Genomic DNA, 11,613 nt, shown 5'->3' with positions numbered 1-11,613 from the left:
TCTTCTGCGGCCTCATGCGAAAGATCGTGGTCTTAAACATCATCTTGATATCTTAATTAAAGTCAACATGTCTGGAAGCTGGTTATCTACTTCACAAGAAGAAATACGTGACATCTTTCGTTAGTTCACCTGCTTAACGTGTTTCTGAATTTATTTCAATGGCACCAATTGTACTCCTTTATACAAGAATATACTTATTTCACACCGTGTCTGTCAGTGAGTATGGCGTCTGTCCAATGGTGTAAATGCAGAAGACTTTTAATTCGTGTTTATTCTTGTTGTTCCTTCCGTGTCAACAAGCCTCTGACAACCGGATGTTCTCTAGATTATCAAGAAGATACAAACAAGCACCCACTTGTTCCTATGTTTAGATTGTAAACACGTGACCTACCATGCATGACACTGTCAGTGCGGCTTTTTCTTATTTTCAAAAACGAATTAAAGGGTGGAATGAATGCTCTGTACTAATTATTGCCTACACATAGTAGGTTTGAGGGGGAAGGATTCAGGGTTGAAAAAATATCTACCAGAGGTAGAGTTTCATTCACAATCAGACAAATTTCTCTACCACCTAAGCCTTCAATCACCGCCTTCAGAAACTACCCTCACGGTGTTTGAACTGGTTGGGGTATCACGTGCTGACCCCGTTTGACCCTGTGAGAAGTTGGAATTGTGTGTAATGCAGCCCACCCCAGGCTCCATTGTCCTTCTTGTCACTCTTCTGGCTGCGATGCCGGCGAAGTGAGTTCATGTGTTTACATCAAGTTCTTCAGAGACAGCCTGTCACCACATGGAGACAAACATGTCATATGTGCATTCTTTGGCAAAATATTAATGATTGTCAGGCCTTAGACATCTCCTGGGAACAAACAACACATTGAGGAATTGTGCACCAAGCGACTTCATCCACAGAAAGAAGTTATTCTGTCTGCAGCAGGCGGAAACCTTTAACTCGGAAAGTGATGCCAACAGATCGAATCTTCTTCTGTTTGAAAGAAAGGTCTCTGTCACAGAGATATATAAAAGCCGCTTTCACAGAGGTTGAAACAAGGTTTCTACCGAACAGAACGAACTTTCCAAATTTTAAAATGTCTGAAACATAAGTATTACAGCGCAGTGATAGTTTTAGCAAAACGAAAAAATTACATGCACATTATGCAGGGTACTTTTCATTAAATGGGCGTTGTTTTCATTTTCAGATTCTCAGAATTTCTAATAATTGTTACCACTGGCTTCTGTGATTCTGGTTGCCAAGGGTAAACACATCATAAAATTCTCCTTTCCCTTGCAGATGCGTTTTGTGGAGACTTTATTTACTTGCTCTGTGAACAGTTTTCTGTTTGTAGGAGCAACATGTTCAGAACAGACCACATCAGGGCCGTTCACAAGCTGCTTCATGTTTAAGAGCTCTCGAGAAATGCGGGATGTAGCACTGCAGCAATGACAGCTTTTAATGGCGGCTTTCCACATCCTACGAGTTCTGGCAACCGGAAGTAGACCAGAGATCTGGAGATGGTTTTCTTGGCCTCTTGGAGCCACTCAGGGCTGGCAGTGGTGTCGAGCTCTTCCGTTCTTCTGGAGCGGTGCACACTGGGACGGGACGTCCCACAACAAGAGACTGAGACTTTGTCAATACATTGTCAGGTATTGTACTTGGGCAACGGCTGTCCTTCTGGTAGATTGCAAGCTAGATAGATGGAGATGTAAGTATGAGAAAGTAGTGACCGATATCAAACATCTCTAAGCTTTTTATTCTTTCCCCTCATCACATTCACACGTGAGCAGCATGTCACCTACTTACACCGAATTCTTTCACTGTCCACAATCCTCAAGCTCCTGCTACATGCCCTGCATTCGCCGTGTGGATGCTTGACCTGACCCTCTGTAAAGGTTGATGTCTTAAACATACATACCTACTGCAAACATCAGACAAGAAGTCGGCTGATACGCAGCTATCACGAGGACAGACAAACATCTAGAGACTAGCGAAAGGTCACGGCCGTGACCCGGACCTGGAGGAGATAGAGGACAACATGATGGAAGATTACATCCCGTGCATCGAGATGCAGGATTTCACTTTTTAAATTGACTTTGTAGCTGGCATTCCATTAAAAAAAAATTTTTTCTTGAAATCCGTTTTCATGTCTTTTACGAATCTGTTGCAATGTTGACGAGACCCGGGTAGAAGAGCTGTGTCCTGTTGGCGTGGGTATAAACAAGGGTTGCTCGCTAGCGCAGTGGTAACGAATGTCTTTACTTTATCCCACTTTTCTCATATAGTACAAAATGACAACCGTGAAAACATCAAACTTATGAATCACTCTAAATTTCGTTTATATATATATATATCAAACTCCTAAATTTTTTGTAATTCTTCATGGTTTTTTTGTATGATGGAAAGGTTCTTGCAGAAGATCACGACGCCCTGCCAGCGACAAGCTTAATTTTCTTTGACAAACAATCCTCTTACTAATATTTCTCTCAACACATATTTCACGTACACACACCACACGAGGTCTGAAAAGAGAGCTGACGAAGCCACCAGCTACAACGATAAAAAGGTGTTTTAAGGCTAGACTTGAAGGCATCGAAAGTGTTAAATGTGCAAAGGGATGGAGGCAAAGCTTCGGTCAACACACAGAGTCAAGTACAAACCTGTTTGCCAATACGAGGGGCCGCTGGGCCACTTTGGACATGTCAGGCTCGGCACTTTGCCCAGCTAAGAACGGTCTGAAGAGATAGTCGGCGAGAGCGTGCTGACAGTGACCTATGGGCCCAGGCCAAATGTTGCACAGAAATAATCTAAATCATTTCTTATTTCCAGAGAAATGCATACAATATAATCCACAACCCTAAGCATACAATTCATAATGTGTCAGACCCTGACTGCTGTATTGGTAAACCTTCCAAGGATGCGACTGACGCACAGTGTGAACAAAACAGAAATAACATGATTTTTTTCAGATATGTGTTTTTTTCCTATCAATTTGCTTTAGTGGGTTCTGCGATAAAAACATAATTATCAGAATATGTTACTTTGAATCGTTTTCACCATTATTTTTTTCCTTTTTTTTTTTCTTGTTAGCATCACCCTTTCAATATTTTTTGTCCTATTTCTTCTTTCTTTCTTTCATTCTTTGATTTCCTCCTTGTTTTCAATGGTATAATGTTTCCTCAATAATATACGCTTGTAAAAGTCGATCAGTCTAATCACGATTCGCTCGGTGTGACTTTTTCTTGCCATCATCCATGTGACGCGAGGCGTGAAGCAACTCTCCGTGTGACAAACAAGCGATAAACACTGGATGTCGGGCCTTGGTGACTGTAAGCCGAGCTTGTCTTTTGCTGAGGTTTGTTGTTGTAGCTGCTGTCCAACACCAGACAGAATCCAGGTTAGGAGGCTGTAGGCTGTACGCCACACTAGTCACTTTGTCAACCCTCTGTTCGTCCTCGAAATACAAATCTTTGTGTCGCTAGACCTTCCTCCATTGTTAGCATTGTTATACATTTTTCATTATTCTGCCGTTTATTATTTCACAACAATCATTCATCCGAGGCTTATTTATTATTTTGCTCTTCTGTAAAATTGTGATATTGTTCTGATTTGGTTGGCTCATATAACCAATTGTTTTCTGAGATTGTTTTGGTGTAAGTGTGAATATTCATAGATTAGGTCCGTTGAGCCCCTTCCTCCTCCTCCTCCTCCTCCTCCTCCTCCTCCTCCTCCTCCTCCTCCTCCTCCTCCTCCTCCTCCTCCTTTCCTCCTTTTCCTCCTCCTCCGACAGTTCATATCTCTACAAAATGAACCCCACATAATTATCTTTATAGCTTGAAATATTTCTCACTTACTCGTCCAAGCATCTCCATGGCTATAACATTCTCACCTGCACGACTGTACCCTTCGGACAACACGTTTGTATGGGTCGAGACCCGAGGGAAAGAACCACTAAGTCACCCGAGCTCCACACAACCGTTGAGATGGGTTCATGACAGGGAGCGGCCGGAAATTTTGCGAGAGTAACCTCCCTTGAGAACGGCGGATGACTACTAGATTTGCAAAAGCTGCATTTATTGAGCACCGGTGCCGAGTAAAGTGTGTAATGCTTCTAGAATGTAACACTGCAGGGCCTGTGTCGCTGCATCCTGCTGCTCCCGCTGGAATTTCCAGTGCCGAAAATTTAAATCCGGGTTATGTAAGGTCACTGGCGAGAAAGTTGGACACAAACTGGTTGTACAGACATGTATATAGGTGGACTGCTGTCTGTCTGCCGAGACCAACACCGAGACACCCACACCCACCCGTTTAAGAGATGCGTGAGGATTGTTTGAGATGCTAGAAGCGCCAGCTCTCGGCAAATGCAACTCTAACCTGTTCCTGCTGCCAGAAACCCACGCTTTGTTTCTGCAGGTACCGCATTCATCATCATGAAGCGAAATCAATGGCAGGATTGTTTCACTGAGTTTTTTCTGGCGCAGGTTTCTGTCACAAGAAGGAAAAACGAAAAGTAATCGTTGTCAATTAGTGCATCGTCGTCGTTGTCGTCGTCATCATCATCATCATCATCATCATCATCATCATCATCATCATCATCATCACAGCTTTTATTATCGTTGCAATGACCAGAATCATATTATTTCTTGTTTACAATGCACAGAAAGCCAACAAGGGAAAGTTTTAGTGCTGTGTAAGTTTTAGCTATTATAACACCTAACTATTACTCGCTAGATTTAGCTACTTTACGCTCGTCAGTGTTAGTCATTATTCACTCGTCAGTTCCACGTAGTCGCAAGTGTAGGAATGAACTATCTGAGAAGGGTGTCAGTGATTCACTGTACAGGTGAATAAAAAACTGCTACACGGCCAATGTAATGGTGTGTTTGTTTTTTTTTTTTTTCCCAAAAAAATGCGTTATAGAGCTAATTATAGCGACATTTCTGTTGCTGCTGCTGGTGAATTAGTCATAAATGTTCTCGGCAAGCTCCACTGACTTCGTCAGACAATCTGCTAAAGTCTGTAAAGAAAGTTAGTATCTAATTTCTCGCTAGACGATAACATTTTTTTTCCTCTTTTTTTTTTCTTCCTCTTCTCTCTCTCTCTGATTTGTTTTGCATGAAAGATTTGCCTTCAGGAGACAGTTTCTAAGTAGAGAGCTTCTTAAAGTGTTGTCATATTTTTAATTTGCTTCCTTCTCTCTCGTGAGTGGAAACACTGATGATACAGGGAGGGGACACTCTCCTCAGGTCGCAGCACCTCTGAACAGTCTGGTGATGTGGATATCAGGAGTAGGTTACTCTACATTCGTTCCTTGGCCTTATTCGAGTTATGTGCTCAACATTGGGAGGAGTATTTATTTTTTGTTTTTTATAAAAACGATAAGATCTGTTCGAGACTACCCCCATCCACAGTCCTTAGAAAAAAATTACAAAAAAAAGAAGAAAAGGAAAGAGCAACGTTCGTTTTGATCCTCTAAAATGAGTGTGTGCGCGAGCGCTCGCGCGCGCGTGTGTGTGAATGTAAAGTGTGTGTACAGTGTGTGTGTGTGTGCAGTGTGTGTGTGTGTGTGTGTACAGTGTGTGTGTGTGCACGTGCTTGCATACTTGGCCCTGCATTCCACGGTCTCGTGGCGCCACAGACGTGCTCACACTTTATCAAAGCAAACATGGCGCCTGCGCTCTTCAAGTGATTACTGCTCTGCTCCAGGCACCGCGAGGAACGTGAGAATAAGTAGGATGTGCTTTACATCGTGGGTGAGATGAAACTCTCTACTTATTAGTGAAGTCTTGCGTGCTCTCATTATCTCTATCTAGCCCCTTCTCTCTCTCTCCTTTTCTCTCCTTCCCTTTCTCTCTCTCTCTGTCTGGTTTTGTGCATTCAACAGTGACGTGCACCATGTACATCATCCATTGAACAGATATAAGTAAAAGCAAAAGATAATTTGAATTATCATCATTGTCTGTATGCTTAGTTTCGTCATGACCCAGAAAGCAAGAGAGCCGAGGGTACCTCTGTTGACTTTAGACTTTGTGTATATATTACATGTGAATACGTTTATCTCTATGATACATTATATTGACAGCCAGTTGCGAGCCGGGTGGAAAATGACCCCACCTTGGGATGGTGATCCTCTTCTGTTTCTAGGGATTTGCGTGTGGATTTTATATTAGCTCAATACGTGTCGGTCATGAATACATTATTCATCATGATGCGTGCGTGTATGTATAACGCGGGTCACCGGGGTCAGTCTCTAAGATATCCTCCGCCTAAACTGTCTGGGGACCCCTCGGTCTGTCGCACCGGGAACAAGTACCTCCGCTACAAAATAAGAAGAAAAAAAGGAAGAGAATAAGAAAAGTGTAGCTGGGCACCTAGCTACCCGGCATAATCGGTCTCACCCGATATACTGGGAGTCACGTGGTTTTACTACACAGGACAAGAGGATACATTGGAATCAGCTACTAAAAGAAGCTATAGGATTCTACATTTCATAAGAATAAACGTTTGACCATGTGTAACAAAGATTTTATCTGATGGTTGTATAAAATATTTTTCAAACTTCTTCAAAATTTCGTTCAAACGTGTCCGGTGACTGCAAATGATTACACGATGGTCATGTAGAGAATGTGCAATAAAACAACCATATAATATAATAACAGTTGCCTAGTTTAAGAAAACCCTTTGTGGGTCACTTGCACAGGTAAGTACGCTGCCCACGTACAACGATCAAAGTCTTTCATTTCATTGCCTCCCCAGCAGTTCTTGGCGGTGAACTTTACCATCTTCCTCTTCAAGTACAGCGACATCTACCTCAGGAACTTTACAAAAGGTCGCAGACATTAAAGCAGACGACAGGCGGTTCAGCAAGTGAAGTGGAGTCTGCATGTGCTGACGTGGAACATTTAACTGCCAATCACACGGAGGCCAACAGCAGGATGTCAAGAGAGCAGCCATGGACCAAAGCAAACCCAAACTGTTGTGGAGAGACGAATAGTAGAACAATCCATGATTAGTCGAAAAAATTTCTCGAAAATCTTTTTACAAATGTGGGAAGAGATAGAGACGTTGAAACATTATCTCAGTCTCCAGTCTACAGTTGCAAGTGGTTTCAATTATTATTGTTATTGTTGCTGGAGAAGACATTTTCTTCCTTGAGCATCCATGGCGTGTGTTTTTCCTTAAACATCTAACGCATCTGTAAATCATAAATAATATGATAATAATTCTCTGAATGTTGTCTCATACATGACATTATCTCTATTAGTTGTTTAAAACCCAAAATAAGTTGTAAAATATTTGTCTTTTCAGAAGCATTTTATTCTTTCTGTCAGTTAAAGAAAAGTGTTCATTGAATGTTTTTGCTGTAGCTCTGCTTATGAAAAAATAATGTTGAATGGTGAAGGTGCTAATTACAGGGATTGTTTTCCGAGCAGGGAACTGTAATGGCGGGTATTTGGCGTTCCAAGCGAGTGCCATTGCACCCTGTAGCAACAGACCATTTGATACATATTCATGTCCTGCTAAGCCAGACTTGTCGATCCACTAATCTCGATTCTTCGTATCAATGGGGCCATGCTGGTGGCCGGAGTTTATGGCACGTGGCGTGATATTTCCACATCATTGATAGTCATTGAGCTGATTGTTGGCATTGCTGCTGCTGCCAGTGTTTTTTTGTGTTTTTTTTGTTATCATTCACCTTGTCCTACTTCTCCCTCCAACCACTCCCTGCTCGCGGTGATAATTCACAAAACTTTCTCATACACTTTTCACTAAATTTTGTGCACACATAGCAAGAGATGATTCGTCCGCTAGATGAATAGAAATAATAAAAGTGTTTGATACAAGTGAGGATTACACCATGTGGACGATGTCAGGCGTGCATACTATGCAAGGTGGCAGGAAGGATAAGCAAAGTAAAGATAAACAGACGGCGGAACCATCTGCCCATGACCTGACGAGAGAGACTGGCCATGGGTCGCATGGAAACAGATGAGTATGCACAGCATCGCGTGTCGGCGAGCATCGTCGAGGGCATGGAAGCGTTCGGTCAGTCGTGTTCACGGAGAAGAATGAGATGAAACAAGCGTGTGCGTACGTGCGTACGTGCATTAGAAAAAGAGAAAATACAGATACAGTTTGGGACTTCTCCGATTTCAAAACGATCGTTCGTTTACAATCAAGCATAAAACACAGGTCCGCTGTGGCTGAAGCCGGCCGCCATGTCTGTCGAGTGACGTCACTGAACATCTCGCGTGAATTCTGTCTCCTCGCGAACTTGTATTACTGGACTGCTGGCAGACGATTTTTTCCAGTTAACTTCTAAAACGAGGCATGAGACAACAAAGCTTCCGGTTTATTCTTATTCTTTGTTTATGCTCGCCGAGACTAACAGCGGATCACTTCTCACTGTATGAGTGCGTGTTCCTGGTAATTGTATGCTAGTCCTAACTAGAAAACGTGTGCGTATTTTCTTCTCCAGATTTTCGTCCAGCTTTTTTTAGTGTCTTAAAAATCCGCCTTCACGGTATATATTTCTAACCTTGATGTTGCTGTCAGGTGGTGAGTCAAGTCTGTTTTTAGCTACGTATACCACAACTTCATTCTATTGTTTACAGTTTATTGTAAACTCAGGCACGCCGATTCAAAGGAGGCTTTCAAGCTGTCCTGGGGAGGGTCCACGGTGAGCCGCTACTGTAAGGTGGATGGCTAATGTCTAGCAGTCTAACAATTGGAAAATAACTATTTTAGCTGTTTGTTCCACGGTAGCTATTCACCCTTGACCCACCCGGTTATAGAGGCCGACTTCAACATTCTCCAATATTCTCATGCACATTTTATGATTTCAATTAGCACCGAGAATATTTGGTTACATTACATGTATTAGGATGAATAATCAAAAGTATTTTCTCGCTCATGTGACAACCACGTGATACCCAGGTGATAATCAACACACGGGCTTTATTTTAACTCAAACCGCTAAGAAAATTTGATACTTCGCTTAACAAGAGACTGACGACCAGGCACAAATGTAATCATCCTCGTAAAATGAATGAGGGTGCACGTGGTGGCCAAAAAAAAAAAAAAGGAAGCGAAGACCAATGAAAGAACAGGAGTCACTTCAACTGTCATCGACGACCGGTCATCCGTGAAGGAAATTCGACATCTGTAGAGGAATGTTGGATTCCACACTACCACCAGTTTTTTCAGGTCTGGTGGTCAGTCAGTCTAACAATGCCTGGACCGTTTCAGCTCATCGCAGACGATCTTTTATTTATGAGGGCGATGCGCCGCCATATTTATTGCGCCGTCCACCACTGCGCATGCGTATGACAGCCTCTGCAGCCAGCCCCGGGATGCTCGGGAAAATGGCAGATTTTGTGTCGATTTTACGGATCGTAGCTTCTGCACATGCAAGTTTAATGTACCCAGGGCGAACAAACTGGCTTTCTGCTAACGCAATTATTTTTTCTATTTTTTCTTTGCATCAGTCTGCTTCCATCTTAGACTAATCACATCCCTATATCCCTTTTTTAAAATATTTTTATCACGAGATCGCGTAAGCGGACACGGTTGAAAACACGGATATACCAAAAAAAGATTTATAAAAGGCTTGCATAATTTGAAGACATTCTAGCAAGTGTTATTCTATGCAACTGTTCGCGAACAGACTTCTTTTGTTCTGATTCAAGGCTGTGTTCAAGTGCTGACGCCTTTACGATACTTCTACGATTTCTTTTAGTTTTTTTCTGGTTATTTATTGTTAAGTCAAGATCCGTCTTCTCGGATAAATTTCCCTCTTTAGTGACACCAGGACATCATAAGAAAAGTGTGCATTTAAAAATTATTCATTGAAATAGCGCTGAACTGTGGAGGACTTGTCTGAACATAAAACGTTTTAATTACGAGTTCGTCGAGTTCAATAACAATCGCGCAGACGACATGTAGACACACATACAAAATTAGACACGGAAGTGCAATAAATGACACAATTGAATTTGTTTCTATTGCATACAGCAAAGTCCAAGGTGATAGAAAACCACAAAACCTAAATGTTGAGCATTTTATTCTTTCCAGGGTTGTGATCACACGGGCCTGCGACTCTGGCCCGCGGGGTGTTTGCTGTGTAACTCGAAATGTTGAGAGTATTTGTCTGGTCATAAACTACACACTTCACCTAAAGCAGGTGTTGCACGTTTGTGCATCAGGTTCCTCACGAATCTCGTCAGTGATCCTCCGTGAATCTTGTCTGACCTGTTACAGCAGACCCCTCCCACATCCTCTCCTCCCTCGTGTGAAGGCATCCCATGGACAGGGACACCGGCGGTTATTTCCAGTCCAGGCGCCATCGAGAAATAAATCTTGTGTTCGCCTCCAAGGTAACTTTGCTTTTTTCCTGTTTACATTTCTATTGCAGCAAGAGAAAGAGTTTGTGTGTGTGTGTTTTGATTAGGTTCACTGAGCTTTGGCGTGCCACAATGTCGGGAGGGTGTGAAGTTTATTGAAAGTAATGCAACTGTGTAGAAAGGTCAGACCATGGAAAACAGAACCCCTCCTGCAGACCTGGAAATTTCTGGCTCCATGCACAGATGTAGGGATGTTGCCATACAATTTCGAACCCAGAGACAGCGAAGAAGAGCGGAGGGAAGACAACCGTGACACATAATGAACTCCCTTGCCAAAAGGTAACACCTACGTCCTAAATAAGTGTCAGCTTGTTTTCCTTCGCGAAAATAATACACAAAAAATGGCGGGCTCCCAAAACCGACTCTCAGCGATGAGTCAGACATTACAGTAAGGTAACGGTTTGTTTAAAACCTGAACATTTTCAACGGAAATGATTTACAGCGTTAGTATCCTTTATTCAAGCCTTGTGTTCCTTCCTTTCACATCATGCACAGTTTTGCTGTGGTCAGACACGGGACTAGGTGTCTGATAAATATTTTACAAACATTACCTTCAAATAGACGCAGGTGCGACACGTGGCAGATAAAGAATCCCCGATGTTCATCCACCTTGGTAATTGTCATCAGCACCTGTACATCACACAAACATCCGAACTTTTCTTTCCCTATAACTGAGCTGTGTTCATCCTTCGGTGTTTCATTAACTCAGTCGGAAGGTAGGGTTAACAGACACCGGGTGCACATTATACCCGCTATATGGCTAACATAAAAGGATTCAGCTCACCCCTCATATGATTTATCCATGTTCAGAATGCTGTTCGTTCACCATCCATCTATTCTTATTGGATTGAGTTGTTTCCCTGGTCCCAGGCCCCTGTTGTCTGTTTACACAAGTCCAAACAGGGAGATACAAGTATAAGAAAGGACATCTTCGATTTCTCCAAGGATGTTCTACACACTTACAACTAAGCCACAGGCTGGCGGCCTCTGATCTTTTGTAATGTCGCTGATAATGATGGCGATGTCCATTTCTGTTCTCTTTACACAGAGATAATGCCAGCCGGGGGGACATGCAGTGCACCTTATAGATCATGGTCCTTGTTCACTTTGATGACCGTCTTTTGTACGTGTCGCAGATTATTACGCGGCTAAAATTCTTGGAAAATAGTCCCTCGAAAACCTGCTGCCTCTCGCTGAAATAACAGCTTCTTGCAC

General features: G+C 42.6%; 1 protein-coding gene across 1 annotated transcript in view; it reads left to right on the top strand.

Annotated features, from left to right (window-relative positions):
- LOC112553952 (neurotensin receptor type 1-like) overlaps positions 1-11,613 on the top strand; it is a 55,752-nt gene that overhangs the window by 2,682 nt on the left and 41,457 nt on the right. Inside the window, 1 exon segment of the mRNA XM_025221481.1 lies at positions 10,256-10,371. The gene's annotated coding sequence lies outside the window, so the exon portion shown is untranslated.

This window comes from Pomacea canaliculata, linkage group LG13 (assembly GCF_003073045.1).
Source record: "Pomacea canaliculata isolate SZHN2017 linkage group LG13, ASM307304v1, whole genome shotgun sequence".
NCBI lineage: Eukaryota > Metazoa > Mollusca > Gastropoda > Architaenioglossa > Ampullariidae > Pomacea > Pomacea canaliculata.
The sequence above is the reverse complement of the archived record's forward strand: the minus strand, read 5'-3'. Positions and strand labels throughout refer to the sequence as shown.